This window comes from Pantherophis guttatus, chromosome 1 (assembly GCF_059756535.1).
Source record: "Pantherophis guttatus breed Tessera chromosome 1, ASM5975653v1, whole genome shotgun sequence".
Classification (NCBI taxonomy): domain Eukaryota; kingdom Metazoa; phylum Chordata; class Lepidosauria; order Squamata; family Colubridae; genus Pantherophis; species Pantherophis guttatus.
Window position 1 is genome coordinate 56801766 of NC_142063.1, and position 22120 is coordinate 56823885.

Genomic DNA, 22120 nt, shown 5'->3' on the forward strand with positions numbered 1-22120 from the left:
TCAATACAATGTAATTTTAAATATATCAATCAAAGGGGCATAAATATGTGCATAAATATTCATTCATTTATTAAATATATAAAGTGACACAAGAAAACCTGCTACGTCATTCATGATAGTTTTACAATACATTTAAATTAACATAGAGCTGAATCAGCAGCTTAATTCTTTAGAGCATTTTGACTATTTTTCTTTCTTTTCTTCTATAAGTAGAAGCAAATAGTATTCAGGAGTTTCTCTGTATTTACGGGTACAAGTTGCTTCTGATCTGTACAATAAATCCCAAATCCCTTGCCTTTTTCAGCACAAGAATTCTTTCTCAGGGAGACCTCAGTGAAATGATACTGATTATCTTTAAGATGATAGATAGATAGATAGATAGATAGATAGATAGATAGATAGGATAGATAGGATAGATAGATAGATAGATAGATAGATAGATAGATAGATAGATAGATATGACAGATAGATGATAGATAGATAGATATGATAGATAGATAGATAGATAGATAGATAGATAGATAGATAGATAGATGATAGATAGATAGATATGATAGATAGATAGATAGATAGATAGATAGATAGATAGATAGATAGACAGACAGACAGATAATTGCAGACATTTATTTCTGAGGTTCAACCCCACGGGCTATATCTGAATGAAAAAATAAAGGCAACAACTTCAGAATGAGCTGCTTCATACTATAATTAGGTTCCTACTTTCATATTCCCACTACATAGAAAATAATCTTTATTGGGCAGAACAGTGTAGATCTGAATTTAGGGATTTCCATTTGTAAGAGCAAGATGTGAAACTGATGCTGTATTCTATTATTTCTACCTGTCTTATTCTCAGGTGTTGTAGCCAAGTCAGCTCCAGCTTTCTTCAGGAATAAGAAGCCAACAGCCCATATTCTCATCTTGTTGTTGCCAACAACAGCCCACTAAGCGATTTTTAGTAGCTCCTGGAGAGCATAGTTGTGTAGGAAACCTGGTAATCAATGCCTGGACAGATGACTGGAAGCGATGAGAAACCTCAGGTCAATTTGAAGGAATTGAAGGATTCCTGGGAGGAACCGGGAGGCTATTTGGCTATTCCAGGACTAGGCGCTCAAGTTTTCTAGATTCTGAACATTTTCCCTTTTGTCCAGGAAATCTGTTCAGCTGTTGGTATCAGGAATATGACTGTGACTGCACATGACTCTCTGTGTGCACACTTCAATGTGTGAAAGTCTGAGTTTAGTTTTGATCATGATTTGTTACTATAAAAAACAAGAAATGTTTAAAACAGCTGCTGAACGCAATAACATATGTTATCTATGCATATATCCAAGTCATGGTTGTTGCAAAAGTGCTTTTTCTAAAGGCAACTGGACTTTCTTTGTTTTTCCTTGAAGACATTTCGCTTCTCATCCAAGAAACTTCTTCAGTTCTGAACTTTTCAGGTTGCCTCTTGAAAAAGCCCCTTTGGGTTTTTATATATACTTTATTTCAACCCTTCCTAAAAATTTTCCAGGGAAGTCTAGTTGGGGTTATTCCTCAGGTTTTTTTTCTTGGAATATTTTTATGAAATAGGAAACTGGTTTACAGATTACTTCCATTTTAATGACTGAACAGGAATCCTGTATTAACTTAAAAAAATAAATTTTATATCTATTTTTGGAATTGTTTTTAATTAGCCAAAACAAAAGTAAATTTATAAACAAATGTTTTCTTCAAATGAGTGTTTTATTTTTTATCCTACACTGTATTGTTAGAAGCTGGTTTATTTACAAACATTGGGCATATAGACTGAACATATCTAAATTACTGTGTAAGTGTAAAATGAAATAGAAACTATATTTTTCTACTGAAAAGCAAGAAGAACAAACAAATCCTGCATTAAGTTTATTGGCAATGTCCTTTTGTTTCTGAACAAAAAAGGAAGCACAATCAGATTGCCATTTCATATAGAAATTAAAACTCACCAGGAATGCATAAGTAAAATACAGCTGATTTAATAGGAATCTAAAAGTTAAAGGTCAAGGAATTGGCATGTCATTACCTACCACCTGAGGTTGTTTGAAAATGATGTGAAGTATCTATTCAATTAAATAAGGACATTTTGAAATTATAAATAATGTATAAAGAAATAAAAAGTCGGTAGAAGAATAACAGATAAAATATATTAAACATGATTTTGCCATAAGTGAAAAAGAAGAAGCATTTCAAAATAGTATCCTGAGCTACAAGCTGAAGAAATCAGCATACTATTTTCAAATATTAAAAAAAAAAATTAAGAAGAATCTTGTTGGATTAGAGACCAAGTGTCTCAGTCATCCAGGTCATAGTTGTCTCAAAGGTGGGGTGTTTTTTGTTTTGAAAAGGCAACTGGACTGACTTTTTTTGGAGAAAAAAAATCAATCCAGTTGCTTTTTCAACAAAATACCTTTGAGATAGTCATTCAGGTGCATCAGAGAAGCTCACAATTAAGACATGAGAACAAGACTTTTCTTCACTTGTTCCTAATAATTGGTGTTCAGGGCATGTTGCTTTAAAGCAGGGGTCCTCAAACTTTTTAAACAGGGGACCAATTCATGGTCCCTCAGATTCTTGGGGGGGGTGGACCTGCAGGGTGGGCGTGGCTAGGTGGTCATGTGACTGGGTGGGCATGGCTAGGTGGTCATGTGATTGGGTGGGTGTGGCCAATTTAGCAGTCCATTAAACAATACATACAAATTAAACTTTAATTTGTTATGCTCCTGTGGGTGGAAAGCAGGTTAGTGAAGGAATGTGGCTGCCTTGGGGGGGTAGGGGGGGGTGAAGGGCTTCTGTTTGTGTGTGTGTGTGTGTGTGTATGTTTCTCCTTCCCTCTCTCTGGAGGCTGGGGAGGCCAAAAACAGGCCCATTTTTGGCCTCTCGGGACCTCCGTGTGTCCCATTTTTGGCCTCCTCGGCCTCCAGAAGGCAGATGGTGGCAGGCAGGTAGGTGCGGCAATGTGGGCAGGGCAGCCTCGTGGTCCTGCGTGGGCCGGATTAATGGCTTCAGGGGGCCATATCTGGCCTGCAGGCTGTAGTTTGAGGACTTCTGCTTTAAAGTCTATAAACACAATATGGTCATTCAAACTAATAGCCACTGATCATTTTATCTTCCATGAATTTATCATATCACATCAAAGAAGCATCTCATGGAAGTCTAGAATTTAGTTTTTCTTTTCTAATGCTATATGTGGAGATTTGCATTTACAAAAGGATCCATAGGATAAAGCTATATATCCAACTATCTTAGTAAAGTCTCCAAATCTTGGAGATTGAATGGAACCATCGGTGACATTTCCTTCGTACTACAATTCACATCAAGCAGTTGAAACATCTCTTTAAAAAAGCTGTACTCGATTTGCAGCTGTACTAGTTGCCGTTTACTTTCATGATTATCTCTATGCAATAGGTTTACTCTGCTTTAAAATTTATATGACTCATTTTGCAAGCTGATGTTTTGAAAATAAAAAACAGTTTGAAGGAAATAGTGATTCACTAGTGAGACAAAGCGGAAATCAATTCCAATTCGATATTGATAGCTTCCATGTGATGTAAAGTGTGTGTTCTTTCTAATTAAATGTAAACATATTTAGTTCTAAAGTCCAGTAGGGATGACAAGAGCCACTAGAATGGATTGCGTAAGCATCAATCAACTGATTTTCCAGTCTTGTTTATTCCCTAGGATTCTTGAGCAATCTGTGGCAGGGTTAGTGTCAGTCCTAACTGATTTTAATTTAGGTCATTTTCAGGTAAGAGAAGAGAAAAAAAAGAGCAGCCTTGACAACAATGTTGAGTGCTCAGTGATACTCAAAGTTATTCATTAACCATGTCCTTCTGATAGCTAATCAATACCAATGCATGGAGCCAAGCACACTGCTCTAAACTGCCCCTCTCCTGAAAGCCAAGTCTTGGTAAATATTTAATGGCAGTAAAGGTGTTTTGGTTGTTATCAAACTGATACCTTAAAGAACTCTTAAAAGAACTTTTATCTTCCTTCTCTTTTCAGAATTTGTTCAGTCATTATATGGCCCTGATGCAAAATACTTATTTATTTCAGCTGACTTTGGGTAAAGGATATTCAGCTGCCCTCTGTACCTATCAGTAAAAATCCTCTACTTTAAAAAGATTTTTGTTAAAAAAAGTATCTTCCAAAACCTGAGCTTTGTTTTGAAAACATGAGGGTACATAATGAGCTGGATTGAAGCTCAGAGTGTTGCAATTAATTGTTTTTAACTGAATTAGGGGATCAGGCGCAGGCAATTTTGTGCCACCAGGAATTTTGGACTATAACTACAGTCTTCCTTAGATAGCTATCTGGAGAAAAAGAGAGATCAGGTTGCTTATTCCTGTTCTTGTTCAATCAAACAGTCCAATTATATGCTGAAACCAGACTGAGTTTACAAAAATAGCCCTCAAAGGCAATAGGAAACCACTTCCATATTCCTGCCAAGAAAATGGCATGAACTGAGTTCAAATCTGAGACTTCTTAGTCCTCAAAATGCTTTCATTAACTGCAGATTTATTTATTAACTCTCCTTTTCTTCTTATGTATTAAAATGTTTTAATTTATTTTTTTGGTTTAATTTATTTCTTCCTGTACACGGTCATTAGATTGGACCCTTTTCATCAGAATAAATAAAACTTTGGAGCCAATTCACTGTGTGCAGTACAGATTTTCCTCAAGCAAAGAAATAAGGAAGATAAAGATGTAATTGACATGGAAGAAACTTTGGAAGCTATATTTTTCATTGGTAACCCAGGCATATATTTAGAATAGCCACACTCCTTATCTTATTTATATTATTTATCAATCAAATTTATATAGCTGCCCATCTCACAAAAAAGTATTGCCTAGAAATGTGACCCATAGAAGATAATTATACTCATGCAGCCACCATATTGTAGTCTGGGCAGAATGGAGATGATCTCATTGGCATTCCAGCTCATATTGCTATGTCAGGTATTATTGCAGGATTTTCAATTGTATATGGAGTCTACACAAATTTAGGAGTTTTGTCACTGAAGAAGGATAATTTCAACACATAAAATGCAGCAGAGATATGTGATCAGAAATGAGATGGAAACAGCTGGGCTAATTACTATTCTCCCCCTCTCTCTCCCCACCCAGGAATGCATGAAAAAGAGTAGCATCTTTTTATATACTTCATATTTGTATGATAGCAGTTGGGAGGGTAGAGTTTTTAAACACTGAAAAGTACAATACTGAATACAGATTTTGGGTGAGAAAAGATCTTAGTGATTAAAAAAAACCATATTAAACTCTGTTGCAACCAAAATAATGTTTTCAACTGGTGTTAAATTAGCTTCAGCCATTTATACTATAATTAGCAATCTAGGTAACATAGGATTGATCTGCTGATTGGTATATGTTTATTAGTTCATTTATTTATTATTTTGATTTTGAGGCTACCCAACTCCACAGCTGGGAAACAATACTTAAAATATTCCCCTTGCCCACCATTTGTTCAGGTTCATGCAGGCCTGGCATATCTGATTTTGGCCTATATCAAGAACATGCAAGATATATACATCTCAGCTCTGTAACTAATTTGAAGGACATTTGTATGACATTAAAAAATGTACTTCCTTGCCTTTTACATGGATTTACTCTGAAAATAATAATAATAATAATAATAATAATAATAATAATAATAATAATAATAATAATTTTATTTCTATACCGCCCTTCTCCCGAAGGACTCAGGGCGGTGTACAGCCTATTTAAAAACACAAGACAAAACAGCAATTAAAATTTAAAATAATTAAATAAATTTGGCTCAGATTTAAAACCTCAGAAAATTTAATATGTCCCCCTGTATGAGGCAAGGAAGAATAGGAGTATCTTGTTCTGTTCTGTCTTTCCATGCTCTTGAGGCATTTCCATATTAATGACCAAACTAACTGATAAGTATATTTTAGAACAGTGAGCAATCTTTTCATCAGTGGATGCTCTTGAGTAGCATGTTGATGGCTCAAGAATAAAATTTTTGAACCAGGCCACTACATTATTCTTGCTATCAATATCAATTAATATAAAATGTTCATATCCTTGAAGTCAGAATCACAGGATTTAACTAAAAAGCAGATACCCTAGTTAAATTTTAAAGGAAAATATGGTCTTTCTGTGGCGGTCCATAGTATATTCGGAAGAAAGTCTTTAGCATGTGGTAACATAGACATTTATTTATCTGCTGGAATTGCCAACATAACATCATGTGTAACTTCTTGGGCAGACACCAAGTCTCCAAATCCATTATATATATATATATATATTTGACTGGCCACAGTTTCTGTAATATCCCCCCATGGCAGTCATTTTCTTTGTGTTTCCACAATAATAACAATAACTACATTATGATTATGATTTTGTATTACTATTTCTCTGAAAAAAACTCTGTGGTCTCAAAAAATTGCTTTTTTAGCTCAAAACATTGAGGAATCCAATGTTTTTGTCCTTACTTTAGACAGCTTGCTAGGCAACATGCATAGTTCAATTATATATTGCGTATAAATGTAGGGGATTTTTTGGGGAGGGTGGGGAAACCTGCAAATTTCTACTTGACAATGAGAGCTTGAGTTTATGGACAGAATTTGCCCATTTAGAACGTGATATAAACTGTATGTGGTTTTTATGCAGCTCTATAATACTCTGGTTTTTCCCCCATAATGTTTATTGTAAAGAAGCCATCCTGTTTAAATCATTTTTTTAATTAAAATAATTCTCTTAATCTTTAGTTGCCTCTTCTGCATTTATACTGAATAAATCTGATTACTCAATATATGTGAATATCTATGAGATAAAGTACATCTTTTTCTCCATTTAATCATATCTTCAATTCTTGAAGATTGTCTGGACAAGTCCCTGCAATTTCCTTGGTAAAATTTTTCAGAAGTGGTTTGCCACTAATTAGCCTAATAAAATTTACCCTATGAAAATAACACAGGAGACATTGTTCAGAATCCACTATTTCCAATGCATCTTCTTTATTTCATTCCTCTGGATAAGATGATAAAAATCTTTTATTCTACAGAAGAATAATGTTAACAATTGTTCCATGTAGTATTTTGGTTTGAAAAGATTCCTGATATAATTTCTAAAGTTAAAGTGGGTTTGTGGTTCACCTTTTCCAAAATATGGATTTAAGAATGTTCATTCAAGTACATGCCAGTATTACAGTATTAATATAATAATATATGAGAATGTTGGTACTACTAATTTTACTGTTAACCTCATTAATTCTACTTACTACATAATTTCAAAGATACTGAATAAGCTTAATAAAGGGATAATCAATACAAACTGCATTAAATTTAGGGCGTGGGTAACTAAGTATGTTTCGCGAATTGTAGAATTATTCCTCTGTTTAGTCAAGTGTTAAAATATTCACAGCAATTCCTTATTTTCATAATATTCCTTTTGACAAAGATAACAGCCATTAAAAAAACCTAGTTCCCACCTGGCTAAACCCGACTTACAGGTTTTGTTGAGGAAAAAAAATGCATGACTTAATTATTGAAATAGATCTATTAGAACTGTCCCCCAATCCACCTTGCCTGCTCCACCTACAGATGAACTCTGAATGACCTGTTTTATGCAAAAAGAATTGTAATAACTTGCACTAAAAGCTGTTGTAACGCTAAGTCTGTTTGGAAGACAAAAGCTTGATTCAGAAATGGGTATGATGTCCCAGAAAAATGCTACTTTTGCCAGTTAATTGTACGATGAATAAATAGCTAAGCTAATATGATGTACAATTTAACTTATTTCCTTAGAGTTAACAGAATAACAACTAAGCAAAAGCTAATTAGGTTAGCTTTTGTTTGCCACCAATAGACAAGTGTAATCTATTGTCTACACTGATTTCATTGAAACAAAAAGAAACAATAGTGTCAACATAATTCACTCCTTTCAGGTATTATTTTACTAAGAACAGCAATTTTATCTCTATCTATCTCTATTTCTCTAGATAGATTTACCGTAAATGCTAAATCAAGTTGGTGTGTTAGTTAAGGCACCAGGCTAGAAAGTGGGAGACTATGAGTTCTAATCCTACCTTAGGTGCAAAGACATCTGGGTAATCTTGGGTCAGTCATTGTTTCTCAGCAGTGTGAAAGAGGCAATGGCAAACCACTTACGAAATTTTGCCAAGAAAACTGCAGGAAGTTGTCCAGCACAATCATCACCAGTTGAGACTGAATTGAAAGCAGTGACTATGTCTGAGTGAGAGAGAGTGTGAGTGTGTGGATGTATATTTATTCCAATCAATGCAAATGCTAATGTAGAATGTAGTGTATTTTCTTTGCAATTTGACTATAAACAAATGTTTTAGAAAGAACCAAGACTGAGTCATAAACTTTTACATAAGCTCTTTCGCCTATAAAATACCTACATGCTTCTGAGAATGAATAATTCTAACAAAATTGTTCTGAAAGTTAGTGATCAAAAATGAAGAGGCAATAAAAGCTGTTAACCCAAGAAACTATCTTTTTGGAATGAAAGACATTCTTTGTCCAAGCAGTACGATTCACAAGAGACTTAAATGCGCTGTAATCTTCTGGAACATAGAAAAGTACACTCAAAAATTAAAGTTTATCACATAATACTGTCTTGAAATGAAACCATTCTTCCTCAAATTTTGATCTGGGGCACTTTAAAGATGATCTCAGGGGCACCCAAGGAGAAAAGTTCAAACTTCTAAGAGCGAACAACTATCCAGTGGAGAAGAATTTCAGCAGCCTGCCTCATCAAGTACTGACAAATGGAATGTGAGAACTGTTCCTTAGATGAAAAGAGACAGACAGAACAATTCAACTAATGGGATCACATTGAGCTAATGGGATCACTCTGACTTGCCTAGCTTCTGTAGGCATATGTCAAAATGCTAATGTTATTTTAAGGTCGTTTCTTTTATTTGTATATTCACTCTCAGTCGGCCATGACTGGCTTGGAGAATTTTGCGGCAGTTAAAACACATCCACATACTTTTAAAGATGTAAGGCATAAAGCAAACTCCCTTAAACATATGTTGTTGAAAAGAATAGCGCTGACATGCATACTGGAGCCAAGGTCCTTTATTACATTCTCAGCTAACTTTTCTAGCATAAGTTTCTTTGAGGATTATTTAAGTGTGAAGTTCAATACATGTACCGCGAAGATGCTACCAAAAATCCCTTTAACCTTCCCCTCAACACAAAGCACTAGTAGTGTTGCAGCATGTTCTGAAGGGAAACGGTTTGTAAATATAACCCAGTATCGTGGAACAAATTCAATATCGTGCATTGCATAATACTGTGGCCAGAATAGAGCCTGTAGGTTGTCTTGTTGGCCTGGAACTCCCAGAGTGCTAATAACTGAAGGTCTGAGTTCAGTGCAGGTTAAAAAAAAGGCCCATGGAATAGCAACCCTTCAGAGATTGGGAAGCCCTGACCCTGCTAGCCTTCATTAAGGCTTTAAAGACCTAGTTGTCCTGCCAGGTGTTTGCTCTGTTTGATTAGGCACGTTCTGCTGGTAATGTTGGTTGGTTTTGTTCCTTATGGTTTGGATTGTGTTTGTGGTCTTCATTGTTAGGGTTTGCTAAAACAGTGTTTCTCAACCTTGGCAACTTTAAGACGCATAGACTTCAAATCCTAGGATCCCGCAGCTGGCATGGTTGGTTAGGGAATTCTGGGAGTCGAAGTCTACATATCTTAAAGGTTGAGAAATACTGCATTAAACTGTTATCCTTGTTTTTAATCTTTGCATACTGCCCAGAGTAGTTTTTGGAATTTATAAATTGTCTAAAAAAATCCACTTTCCCCCTGAATGTTATATCCACTGATTCCCACCCATTTGGGGTGTTATTTGGGATTACGGTATATAAACCAAGAAACCAATTTAAGAACAACAGATTCATAATTTAATGTTTCATAATCCATTTCTGCCAGTATTCATTAACATTAATACGATGTATTTTAGTAGTTCTCAGGTGAAACATATCCAACTGATTTCAGGGGAAATAAAATCATACCTTTAATTTGTTTGGGAGTTATCAATTTTTCTGAAACAAAACTTCCAATGATGAGAAAGTCAGATTGGGATAGAAGCCCCAATGATTCCTATATGAAATAAAATGCCAGAAATGATCTTGATCATGCTATATCCAGGAAGGGATTGCAGGTTTGTTTCTCCACAATATTTTGGAATTAGAGGCCTCAATAATGCAATTTCCCCTCAGATCACTTTTCTTTGGACAGGAAAATTTAAAAAATAATCTGTTGGAATTAAGAATCCACTACATTTGATTGCTGTTCAATGATATCCAGCACTGGAAGAAACAAATAGGCCTCTTTTTCTGATTAGACAGCAATTTAAAAAACAACAAATATATTTTATATTTCAGTTATGATTCACAATGTGAGATAATTTTAATCCTTTTGCTTCACCAAGAAACTGAACTTCTATAATAAGTATATATTCGGAGCTTAGCTCAGAAACAAACTATACCATATGTGATAAAAAAAAATTACTGAATAAGCTAACAGCTGGATAAGTTAGTATGAAATTTGCATGTAAATCTTCAAAAATATTTCTGCTAGTTCTTCAATTGTACCATCACCACATTTCTTCCTATTATTAAAATATAGACACCAAATACTTTCTTCTCTTAAAAAATTATACATCTACTAAAGTTTTTTAAAGTTGCATGTTTTTGTATGCGTGGTAGTGGTGGTGCAACTTTAGAGAAGCTAATTCAGTAATAACTTCGGATCAGAGAACTGCACCCTGGAAACCTAAAGATCTGATGACTTCTATTATCTATAACATCATTGGTTTTAATACCAGCATAGATTAGCTTTTGTGATACTATTGTTACCTTCTGTCTTGTAACAGTGGGCATACTATTGTGATTCCACACTGGTCTCCTTCTAAACCCTGCTTTTCTTTTTTTACTATTATCCTCTCAAAGAATTTGCTGAAGAATTTAAAGTAGCTTTTTCTGAAGCAACATAAAACCAATATGAACAAATCTGAGTTTCTTTCAATTTCACAATCTGTTAGCAACAGATTCCTCCTTTACAGCAATGTAGAAACTAACATAGCTAATAATCTTACTTTGGGGGGGGGGCAATAGAATTCACAGAATGATCATAAGCCTTGTAACAAGATATAAGAAATGACACAAATTTCACATCAGTTAAAGACCTCAAGTAAAAGTGCTGTGGTTGTCATTCAAGAGTCATAGTTGAGAAAAGCATCTTCAACTGAGTGTGGAATGTTTTCATATTGAATGGCCCTTGTTGGAATGAGCCACCCATGAGCATATCTTATGTTGCTTATATTCCTGCCTCCATTTTCATACATTCATTTACACAAACATGGCCTTTGTGAAGTCATGCAAATCCTTTGGAGATGCTATGTATTGGCCCTTGTACATCCTCTCTCAGCTCTGATCAGAAGAAAAGAGTCATGCCTGGGCAATTGAGGAAAGAAACTTGGATGGCAAGGTAAAAGGATTCTCCATGACTGATTAAAAAAATGAAATGCAATCCTCTCCAAGTGTGCCTAAGGACTTTCAATATTCACAATCATATTAGTTGGTGCACATTTCATAGCCATGTGGGCAATCTTCTTTTGGCCAGTGAATGTTCTTGATCTTTGAGCATAAGGTTGGGACTGTACCCTCAGAATATTTGACCATGGGTGGGTAAAATAATTAGTGGGAGCAGAAGCAACTTCCTTTCTTCTGTTAGCTTCTCTATTGGGTTTTGTATAGGAAGCGGGCAGTGTGTCAGGGTAATGCAGATTTAAAGCTGACCAGCCACTGTAAGGCTGTGGACCAGGATGATGAACTGAGGATGACTCAGCAGGGTTATTGCCCTTTTAAGACTGAGGATGAATCAGCAGGGTTATGCTGCTGCCTATATAAGGGAGGCCATGAGAGGGCGTCTCTCTCTCCCCCCTTGTATCATTCTCCTTGCCATGTTCTATCTGCATTGTAGTTCTCCATGTAGAGTTGAAGAATGATTGCTTGTCTGATATGTGCCTACCACTTGTATGTCTGTATATAGAACTCTTGTATATAAACCACTATTTGTAAGACAAACCTCTGTGTCCTGTATTTTGCTCCTGGGTGGTCTCAAAATAGTAGTCATGCTGTAAACACTCTGACAGGTTATGGACCCAGTCCAGAGAGAAGGCCAGAGTGATTAGAGAGACTACAGAGAAAAGAAACCCAGTGAGAGCTTGCACCAGAGCCAGAGGGGTTGTGCAACGTGGTTTGTCAGGGTATGTAGATTTAATAACTGTAAGCTGATGGAAGGTTGTAAGTGGAGGCAACTGTAAGCTGATGCAATGGGAATGAGGCAGCAGGGTTACTGCTACTTTAAGAAGCTGGATAAGAAGCTATCTAAATAAGGGAAGCCATTAGAGGGCGTCTCCCTTCTCCTCATGTTCTCTCTCCCCATGTATCTCATTGCTCTCCTTGTGTCAGTAGCTGTATGATAAGGTATTTACCACGTATAAGTCTGTATATATTTAGCTGTAGATAAAACCACTGTTAATTATCTAAAGGCTCTGTGTGCTGTGTGCTGTGTTTTGCTCCTGGGTTTATCTCATAATACTAATCACGCTGTCTAAACTCTGACATGGTTTGATAGTGGTTAGTGGCTTGTGAAAGAAAGCAGGCAGCATGGCCTCCGTCAGCGTAATGGGAGGAGGTTTCTTGGTGTCTTGGCTGAATGAGACAAACTACCTCTCCTAGAATGTGAAGATGGAGATATACCTGCGGAGGGAGAAGTTGTGGACAATTGTTACTAATCCACCAGATGTCCTGGATGATGGGGACCAGAGAAGAAATGAAAAGGCATTAGCCAGCATAATTCTGGTGAATGTTGAAAATCTCTCCGCTCCTTCTCTACGGCAGGCAGGTAAGTGACTACTGCTGAGTAGGGGATGGAGCGAGGGAATGCATGAGGAACCCTGGTGGCACAGTATTGTAGACAAACTCTGCCCGCAGCTTGGAGTTCGATCCTGAGATGCTCAAGATTGACTCAGCCTTCCATCTTTCCGAGATCAGTAAAATGAGAACCCAGATTGTTGGAGGCAATAGGCTGACATTGTAAACTTCCCAGAGTGTGCTGTAAAGCATTATGGGGCAGTACATAAATCTAAGTGCTATTGCTATTCTGATGAATGGCTGGCGCCATGGACCATTTCTCCATTGACTTTCTCCCTGCAAGCTTCTCTCAAGGAAAGACTTTGGGAAGGTCGCAAGGAGTATCGGCAGTCATTCCCCATCAATTTGTGGAAAGCTGTCAGGGAATGTTGAAAACAAAGATTACATACTGACAATAGCAGCACGGTGGCGGTGCTGAATCGACTCAGTGCAGAGATGATGAAATGGGAAAAAAAAAATCTCCAAATTTCCTTGGGAGTAATGGATCCCAGAATTCTGTCAGATAGTTCATTTGAGATATCTTTGCTGACAAAGTTTTGCTTTATGATCCAGCATTTTGTTCAATTGAAGATTACAAAATATTATATGAGAGCTTTAGTAGAAAAAAGATTTCTTATGTATTTAGTACTTTCTCCCGTTTGTTAAGTTAAAAACTTATTAAGTAGTCACTTTTGGAGATGTTCTGGGAATCACACAAAAACTTTGGCAAGTTCTGGGTAGTTTTGGGACCTCAGGTTTGCCTACCTCTTTTTCAAAAAAGAAGTGTCCTGGGAGAGGCATGAATCTTCTCTGATCAATATCACTGGGGTATTCTAATGTACAAGAAAGCATAAGTACTGATCAGACTTTTTAGATTTCGTATTTCTATTGGGAAGAATCAAGCCACTAGACTGGTTAGTGGCCATGAAAATATGATAAAAATTTAATTAAATGAATAAAAATGAACGAGTCTGGGATATAGCTGAAAGCAAATTAACTTGATGATGCTGAACAGTGTCTAGATAGGCGATAAGCTTTGGGGATGCTGCTATGAATTCTTTGATGGAGGAGACAGAAGTGTACTAGATAAATAGGAATGGAATTGGAATGTCGAGAACTTGTAGGTTTCTACAAAGAACTTGTAAAGTTTTTTTTGTAAAATCTCAAACAGTATAAAATTGTACATAGTAGAATAAAATATTCCATCTCTGTATGTGTGTATGTGTAAAATTGACGGCAATATATTTCTTATATTAACTGGATATTTAACTACTGATATCTCTATCAAATTATTCAACCTCAATGATGTATAGAACTACAAGTGATTACTAATTTGGAGAAATGTGTAATACAACTAAAAATTAATTCTTATCCAAAATGGGATATTTTATCCATCTCTTGAACAACTAAACTGAAAACATACCTTACTGATATGCAGGGGTAGACATCCGGGGAGGTCAAAAAAGTCAAGATAGTGGCTATATGAGATCATTTTTGTGTGCTTGGCATGTGATGCCAAGTGGGAGAGTTACAACTGTGTGGACATAGATTCCAACCTGACTTTTTTGACACCTCTGCTTCCCGCAGATGCACCTGCTTATCAGTAAGCTAGTTCGTGTTCTTCAGATGCTTTGGATCACAATTCCATGACTTGATCATGTTGGATAACATTGAAAGAAACTGAAATCTGAACTACCAGATGGAAAATATTAAGTTGTCCCCTAACACTATCTTATTCATGCCTACTCAGACATAAGACTCATTGAATTTATCGTGAACTACTCCTAGGAAAGTGCAATGACTATTGTTACTTTTTTCTGCTTAAATAATATTTAAGCAGAAAATTAAATATTAGTTAACAAATTAATAATTAAGAATGGTGGAAAACTGCTAGAAGAGCAGCTTAATAAAGCCAATAACAAATTCATAGCCATAACATAGTCATGCAAAGATATTGGAAATTCAGGGACTTGTTGGAAAAGGAAAGACTGTAGAGATTCTCAGTCATCCAGGTCATGGTTGTCCCATGAAAAAGCACCTTTGGGACAAAGATGGAAAGAGGGACTTTATACCTCCAATGACTATTCATCCTCTACTGAATATGTCTTCCCCCCCATCTAGCATAATTCAGGAAGGCTAAACTCTGAGATTTTGGAGTCCAGCTGTTGAGGAGGAATTAAAAAAAAGCTATTAAAACTGTTGGGAGGCATTTGGAAGAGAAAATCTATGGACATGGGAAGGGTTGTTCCTCTTCCTGCTGATTCTCCTCGGCAAGTCCCCTCCAATCTCTGCAGTAACAATTACAAGGGAAACACAGACTTGGGGACCCCATGTTCTTTTTGGAATTTCTATGTCTAACCTAACCAATACAAAAACAAACACTGAAAAGCCTGTTGTAATAAAAACACTTGTCTGCAGAGGTCACGAGGAAAGTAAGCCTTCAGTTTTTCTGTCCCTTTTTGTAGCCATACAATAGCTAGCGTCTTAGTTTAATGTGCAATTTTGTGTGCCATATACCTAATCTATAATTTAGTGCACGCAATATTAGTAAATGAATAGAATGACTGACTGTTGAGAGCTTCTCAGTCTTTTTTCAAACGTGATCAGAAACTTCCTAAGATTAAAACACATAAAAAGGGCATTGTGTACACTGATTTTTAAAATTATATCGTATTAAGATATAATTTAACACCTAGCACTACCTTATTTTTCCTTCGCGTCATTTCAATTGTGCTGTATCAAGTTGCGCTAGGTTAAGTTCTTTCATATTAACAGAATAAATGGAGACATATCACATTGTGACCCACAGCAGAGAGTAGTAAACAAAGACCTCCTCTTAATGGCTGAGGAGAAAAAGATTATTCCTTCCCAGCATTTAGCCTCCCACCTTGTAAAAATGTGAAGGGTCTTTTGTGGAGCATTCTAAAGCATAAAATGAGACTGTCAAGTCCAAATACCATTTCTATTGTATATAATACCTTTTTGAAAAATCTATGTATGTTTTTTCAGTAAATAATTCTCATCCTTATTTTACAAAGATACAGATAGAGTAAAGATGGTACTAAATAACCACATCGATACATTCATTTCAGTGTGAGCAAATTTTCTAGTTCTGTTTGTCCCCCTCCACCCACCCAAGTTGGATAGCAATAGCACTTAGACTTATATACCGCTCCACAGTGCTTTTATAAATTCTCCAAGTGGTTTACAAATTTCAACATGTTGCCCCCAACAAACTGGGTCCTCATTTTATTGACCTTGGAACACTGGAAGGCTGAGTCAACTTTGAGCCAGTCAGGATTGAACTCATGGCTGGGGGAAGAGTTAGTCTGCAGTACTGCATTCTAACCACTGTGCCATCATGGCTCCTAAAGACAAGGATGGGGATGTTCCCTTATTGGAGATCTGTCCTTCAAGGTTTTGGTTACTTTAGCAGCTACTATTTCCAAGGCCAGGGATGGAGTTGCAATAATCCTGCATGAGAGTTTGTGGCTATTACATGCTTGACTCCACAGATGACTGGTATAAATTGGCTGTGGAGACAAATTAGAGAAACTGTTGATTCATCTTGCTGCCCAGTAATAGACCTTTCTGAGCTCTTGGATCTTGTTATAGGGTTAGTGTGGGATTCTCCCTCGGGAACTTCAATTTTCATGCTTTTTAGGTGGTATCTGAAAAGACCCAGGAATTCATAGCTTTCTTAGTAACCATAGGCATGTCTCATATAAGTGGCTACAAGTTGATGTGGTTATTTCCTCTCAGTAAAGGCCATGTAATTTCGATATAGAAGACATTATCATCGGATCTTTGCTCTAGTTAGATCACTTCAATAGTTCACTGCAATGGTGGGTTGTCCCTGGTTTGGACCGGTTCGCAAGAACCGGTAGTAAAACCGGTGGGAGGCTATCCCCACCACCCCGGATGTCGTCATCGATGATCTGTGCATGTGCAGAAGCAAGGTGTGCATGCGCGCAAAGTGAGGGCATGCGTGTGATCCTGTTGCGAACTGGTAATAAAGGTAAGTAGAACCCATCCCTGGTTCAATGGCATATTTAGCTTCTGCTAGAATGTTCGATTTCCAAGACTATGAACTACCCAGAGTACTATGAATGAAGATGGATATAAACTTTATAGTAAAAATAGGTTTAGTCTGGCAAGATTCTGTCTATAGGGTGCAAGCAAATAAGCAACTGAATTTTGGCTAGATTGTTATATGTTGTTCTTGGCCTGGCAAACTTATTGAGTTTTGATTTGTTGTTGTTGTTTGCTGCTTTTAATACTTGCACAAATAGAAAGCTTGTTTATTTCTTTCCCAAGAGCGAGTAGCAAGGCATGACATTTTTCTTAAGCCATCACTTTGAAAATTAAGTCTGTGAAGAGGTATTTTCTGAGACTTGCATCAATAACTTGTAAAGAAAGGTGGCATGGCATGTAAGACTGGATAGGTCCAGGGAACTGGTTGGTAAATTAAATGAGCAACTTGTTGAGACTTGTGCATCTGGTCATTTCAATGGCTAAATTATTTTTAAAGTCCAGACTGTTCAGATAATGTTCAAAAGTAGCTCAAACAGACATCTCCTAATTCACTGGACTATAGGAAGCAGGGGAAAGTACAATCAAATCAGATTCTGTTCTTACAGCCAATCTTAAAAGTAGTTGGAGCCTTCCTATGAAATTAACTACATGGCTGGACTACCTAGTGGGACTGACATTAACAGAGACAAGAGTGCAAAGTCTTTGAAAGAAGGAGAATACATACAAAGCAGGGGTGAAATGCTCCTAGTTCGGACCAGATCACCCGATCTGATAGCGATGGTAGTGGGTGGTTCAGAGAAACGGTAGCAAAAATCCCTGCCCCCCGCCCCCAGGCCCAGCTGAACTGCAAGATCATCAGAGGCTTTTTAAAAAAATTTTAAAAGCATTTTTTCTACAACTGCTTCAGCTGAAAAAATGCTTTTAAAAGTAAAAAAAAAAAAGCCTCTGATGATCGAGCAGCTCAGCTGGGATCGTTAGAGGCTTTTAAAAGCATTTTTTAAAACAAAAAATGGTTTTAAAAGTTAAAAAAAAAAGTTGGTCATACCCACTCAGTCACATTACACCCCCCACACCAAGCCACGCCCACAGAACCGGTATTTTACATTTTAATTTTAATTAAAATTAAAAATTTAAATTTAATTTAAATTTTACATTTAATTTTAAATTTAATTTTAAATTTTACATTTCACCACTGATACAAAGCACCTATTTTCAACTTGTTAAAGTGCTGGTAATGTTAAAATAATGAAAATAACTGTTGTTAAAGCAAAGCTGCCCCGATTTCTCACATGCACACAGAACAGTTTCCAAAGCAACTGCATGAACCTTGCAAAAGACATGGATGTTTTAATAATCCAAAAAGAGATGTCTCTTACATTCTCCTGTGCATTGCAAAACACCTCTTTCAAAGGCTTTGTATTGCTTAGATAAAAATAATAATCACACATTCTCTGGGATTAATCATTCTTTTTTTTTTACAAAGCCTACAATATATATTATTTTTGCAATATTTTTATGATTTTTTTTGGTGTTCCCTTTGACAGGAAGAAGGATTATAATTTACCTGCCTATCCAGTTTTTATTATTTGCATTAATCATTGCCAAGAAAATATAGCAGTTAGAAAATTAGAATGTTTTAACTGGCAATATATAGTTATGACAGTTATGCAAAGTATTTTTTTAGGAAAAGTTCTCCATTATTAAATCAGGTTCATAAAAACTTTTCATGACTAATAATAAACAGAATACATTTCACTAAGATTCGATTTTTCACAGAACTGGGAGAGTTCCCCTTTTGCACTATTCTATATTACTTCTTTCCTTCTTACACTGGCAGACGAGATCTCAGAACCATTGAACTATATCTTTCAAAGATCCTGGAGCACCAGGGAACTGCCAGAGGACTGGAAAAGAGCTGATGTAGTTCCCATCTTCAAAAAAGGAAAAAAAAATAGATCCAGGAAACTATAGACCTATCAGCCTGACCTCAATACCAGGGAAGATTCTGAAAAAGATAATCAAACAACGAATCAGCGAATACCTAGAAGCAAACAAAGTAATAACCAAAAGCCAACATGAGTTTGTCAAAAACAGATCATGCCAGACTAATCTTATTGCATTCTTTGACAAAGTGACAAAATTAGTGGACCAGAGGAATACTGTCGATATAATTTACTTGAACTTCAGTAAGGCATTTGATAAAGTAGACCATAACCTACTAGATAAAGTAGAAAAATGTGGGTTAGACAGCATCACCACTGGCTGACCAACTGCACTCAACGTGTAGTCCTCAATGGAACTGCATTTACATGGAGGGAGGTATGCAGTGGAGTATCCCAAGGCTCTGTTTTAGGCCCAGTACTCTTCAACATCTTCATCAATGACTTGGACTAGGGGATAGATGGGAAACTTTGCAGATGACACCAAGCTGGCAGGAATAGCCAACTCCAACTCCAGAAGATAGGCTTATCATACAGAAGGATCTTGACAGACTTGAACATTGGGTGCTATCTAACAAAATGATTTTTTTTTCAAAAGAGTTTTTTATTTTTATTTCTTATAAATTCAATGGTGAAAAAAGTAAGATTCTACATTTAGGCAAGAAAAACAAAATGCACAGGTACAGTATATGTGGTACCTTGCTCAATAGTAGTAACTGAGAGAGGGATCTTGGAGTCCTAGTGGACAACCATTTAAATATGAGCCAGCAATGTGCAACAGCTGCCAAAAAAGCTAACACAGTTCTAGGCTGTATAAACAGAGGGTTAGAATCAAGATCACGTGAAGTGTTAATACCACTTTATAATGCCTTGGAAAGGCCACACTTGGAATACTGCATTCAGTTTTGGTCGCCACGATGTAAAAAAGATGTTGAGACTCTGTTTTGTGACAGAGACTCATGTTGAGATGTTGAGAGTGCAGAGAAGAGCAATAAAGATGGTTAGGGGACTGGAGGCTAAACCTATGAAGAATTGTTGCAGGAACTGGGTATGTCTAGTTTAATGAAAAGAAGGACTAGGGGAGACATGATAGCAGTGCCACAAAGGAGAGGGAGTCAAGCTATTCTCCAAAGCACCTGAGGGTAAGACAAGAAGCAATGGGTGGAAACTAATCAAGGAGAGAAGCAACTTAGAACTAAGGAGAAATTTCCTGACAATTAGAACAATTAATCAATGGAACAACTTGCCTCCAGAAGTTGTGAATGCTCCAACACTGGAAGTTTTTAAGAAGATATTGGATATCCATTTGTCTGAAGTGGTGTAGGGTTTCCTGCCTAAGCAGGGAGTTGGACTAGAAAACCTCCAAGGTCCCTTCCAACTCTGTTATTCTATTCTATATAGTAGTATTAGCCATGTTTTTTCCCCTTAAAATGTTAAATTATGGCTGCAATTGCAATTCCAGGAACACAAAAGAGATTGTATTAATTTTTTTAGAAATCTTATTTAAAAAAATAATAATAAAATTTAAATTTAGAATAACATATTCTTGACTTTCCTGTCATAAATTGTCAAAATGTTCTGGATGGTAGCAAGTTTCACTTGATCAGTGGACAGACAGAGTGAAGAATATATCTGTACTTCACCTTCTTGTTGGTTTTTATTGGCAGTTTTGAATCGTTTGACCAGGACTGGATTACAGAACAAGATAATGGTGCCTGTCTTAATTTGTGCTTTCCATAATATAATATTTGCATAATTTACTACTGTGTTTCCCCAAAAATAAGACCCTGTTTTATATTTTTTGGAACCCTGAAATAAGCACTTGGCCTTATTGCCATGTGCTCAAAAGCCCAACTGGGCTTATTATTAGGGGATGTCTTATTTTGGGGGAAACAGAGTACATTTTCCCTAAAACTGTAGAAACATCTCAGCATAATCTGGGCCTATGAATCTTCATTAAATAAAATAATGAAGATAATGATAATGAAGATAATGACACTGAAAAATATATATTTGAAAAGTATTCAGAGATGATTTGTATATTTAAAGCTTTGATGTATATAATATGCTTTAACTAAGGTTTGGCAAAGTCTACCACATTTAGACTTTAAAATTTAAGTGATTCTGCTCTAACAGAAATAGAAACAGCATTTTGTTAAGAGTTGAATGGGTGCCTCATCCATTACCCACAATGCCAGTGAAGTACTGCCATTCTGAAATGATGAAGGGAATTTAAAGGACAGGTCACAGACCCGGCTGCATGAGTATTATACATACCCCATACTTCTTTTAAAATTATGTTTTAAAAATAAAGTTCCTAAGGAAGGTAGTAATGGCATTCTGTCTTTGGCAGCTGCCCCAGAATAATTCCTGCTGATGCCAAACTGGGCTGAAAAACCTGCCCCATACACCTGCACATTATGTGCAAATAGAGCTCAAAGATATAGCTTAAGGATGTCACATACAGAAAGGCCAAGACCTGTTATTTATTGTCCCAAAGTGTAGCACATGGAATCATGAGCTTATATTACAGGGAGGCAAATTCCAGTTGAGTCATGGAAAAGTTCGTTACAATAAGAGCAGTTCAACATTAGAATTACTTAGAAGAGGCTGAACAGCCGTCTGTCACAAGACTATAATTTGTATTCCAGTATTGAGCAGAGAGTTGGACCAAATGGCTTAAAGTGGGCCATTTCAAATCGATGATTTTTTGGATTCTTTAAACATGCCAAACATTTTAAAATCTATGAATAGATTTAAGCTAGAGGAAAGAATGGTTCATCCTAATAAGTTTATACATGAACATGAACATGTATAAACTTATTAGGATGAAGAATGAATTAATATGAAAGTGAAAAGAATATATAGATGATTAATAATGAAGAAATTAGAATTTAAGGGCGGAAGATGTTCTTTATACAATAAGCGTAGAAGTATTAAGATAAGATAAAAAAGTATGGAAAAAATATTTTGGCAGAAATTGTAACTATGTAAAATGTATTTGGAGATGATAAGTTGTATAAGATATGATATGGTCAATACTCTGTTCATAAGATATGTGGGGGTGTGTGAAAGAAAAAAAATCAATAAACCTTGATTCAAAAAAGAAAGAATGGTTTATGGTTACGGTTTATGTCTATGTCCATTGCCTGTAAACCAACATATTAATTGATGCTTGCTGGGCTGTAAATTT

General features: G+C 36.2%; 1 protein-coding gene across 2 annotated transcripts in view; it reads right to left on the reverse strand.

The window, feature by feature from the left end:
• MIPOL1 (mirror-image polydactyly 1) overlaps positions 1-22120 on the reverse strand; it is a 178979-nt gene that overhangs the window by 25310 nt on the left and 131549 nt on the right. The window lies entirely within an intron of this gene.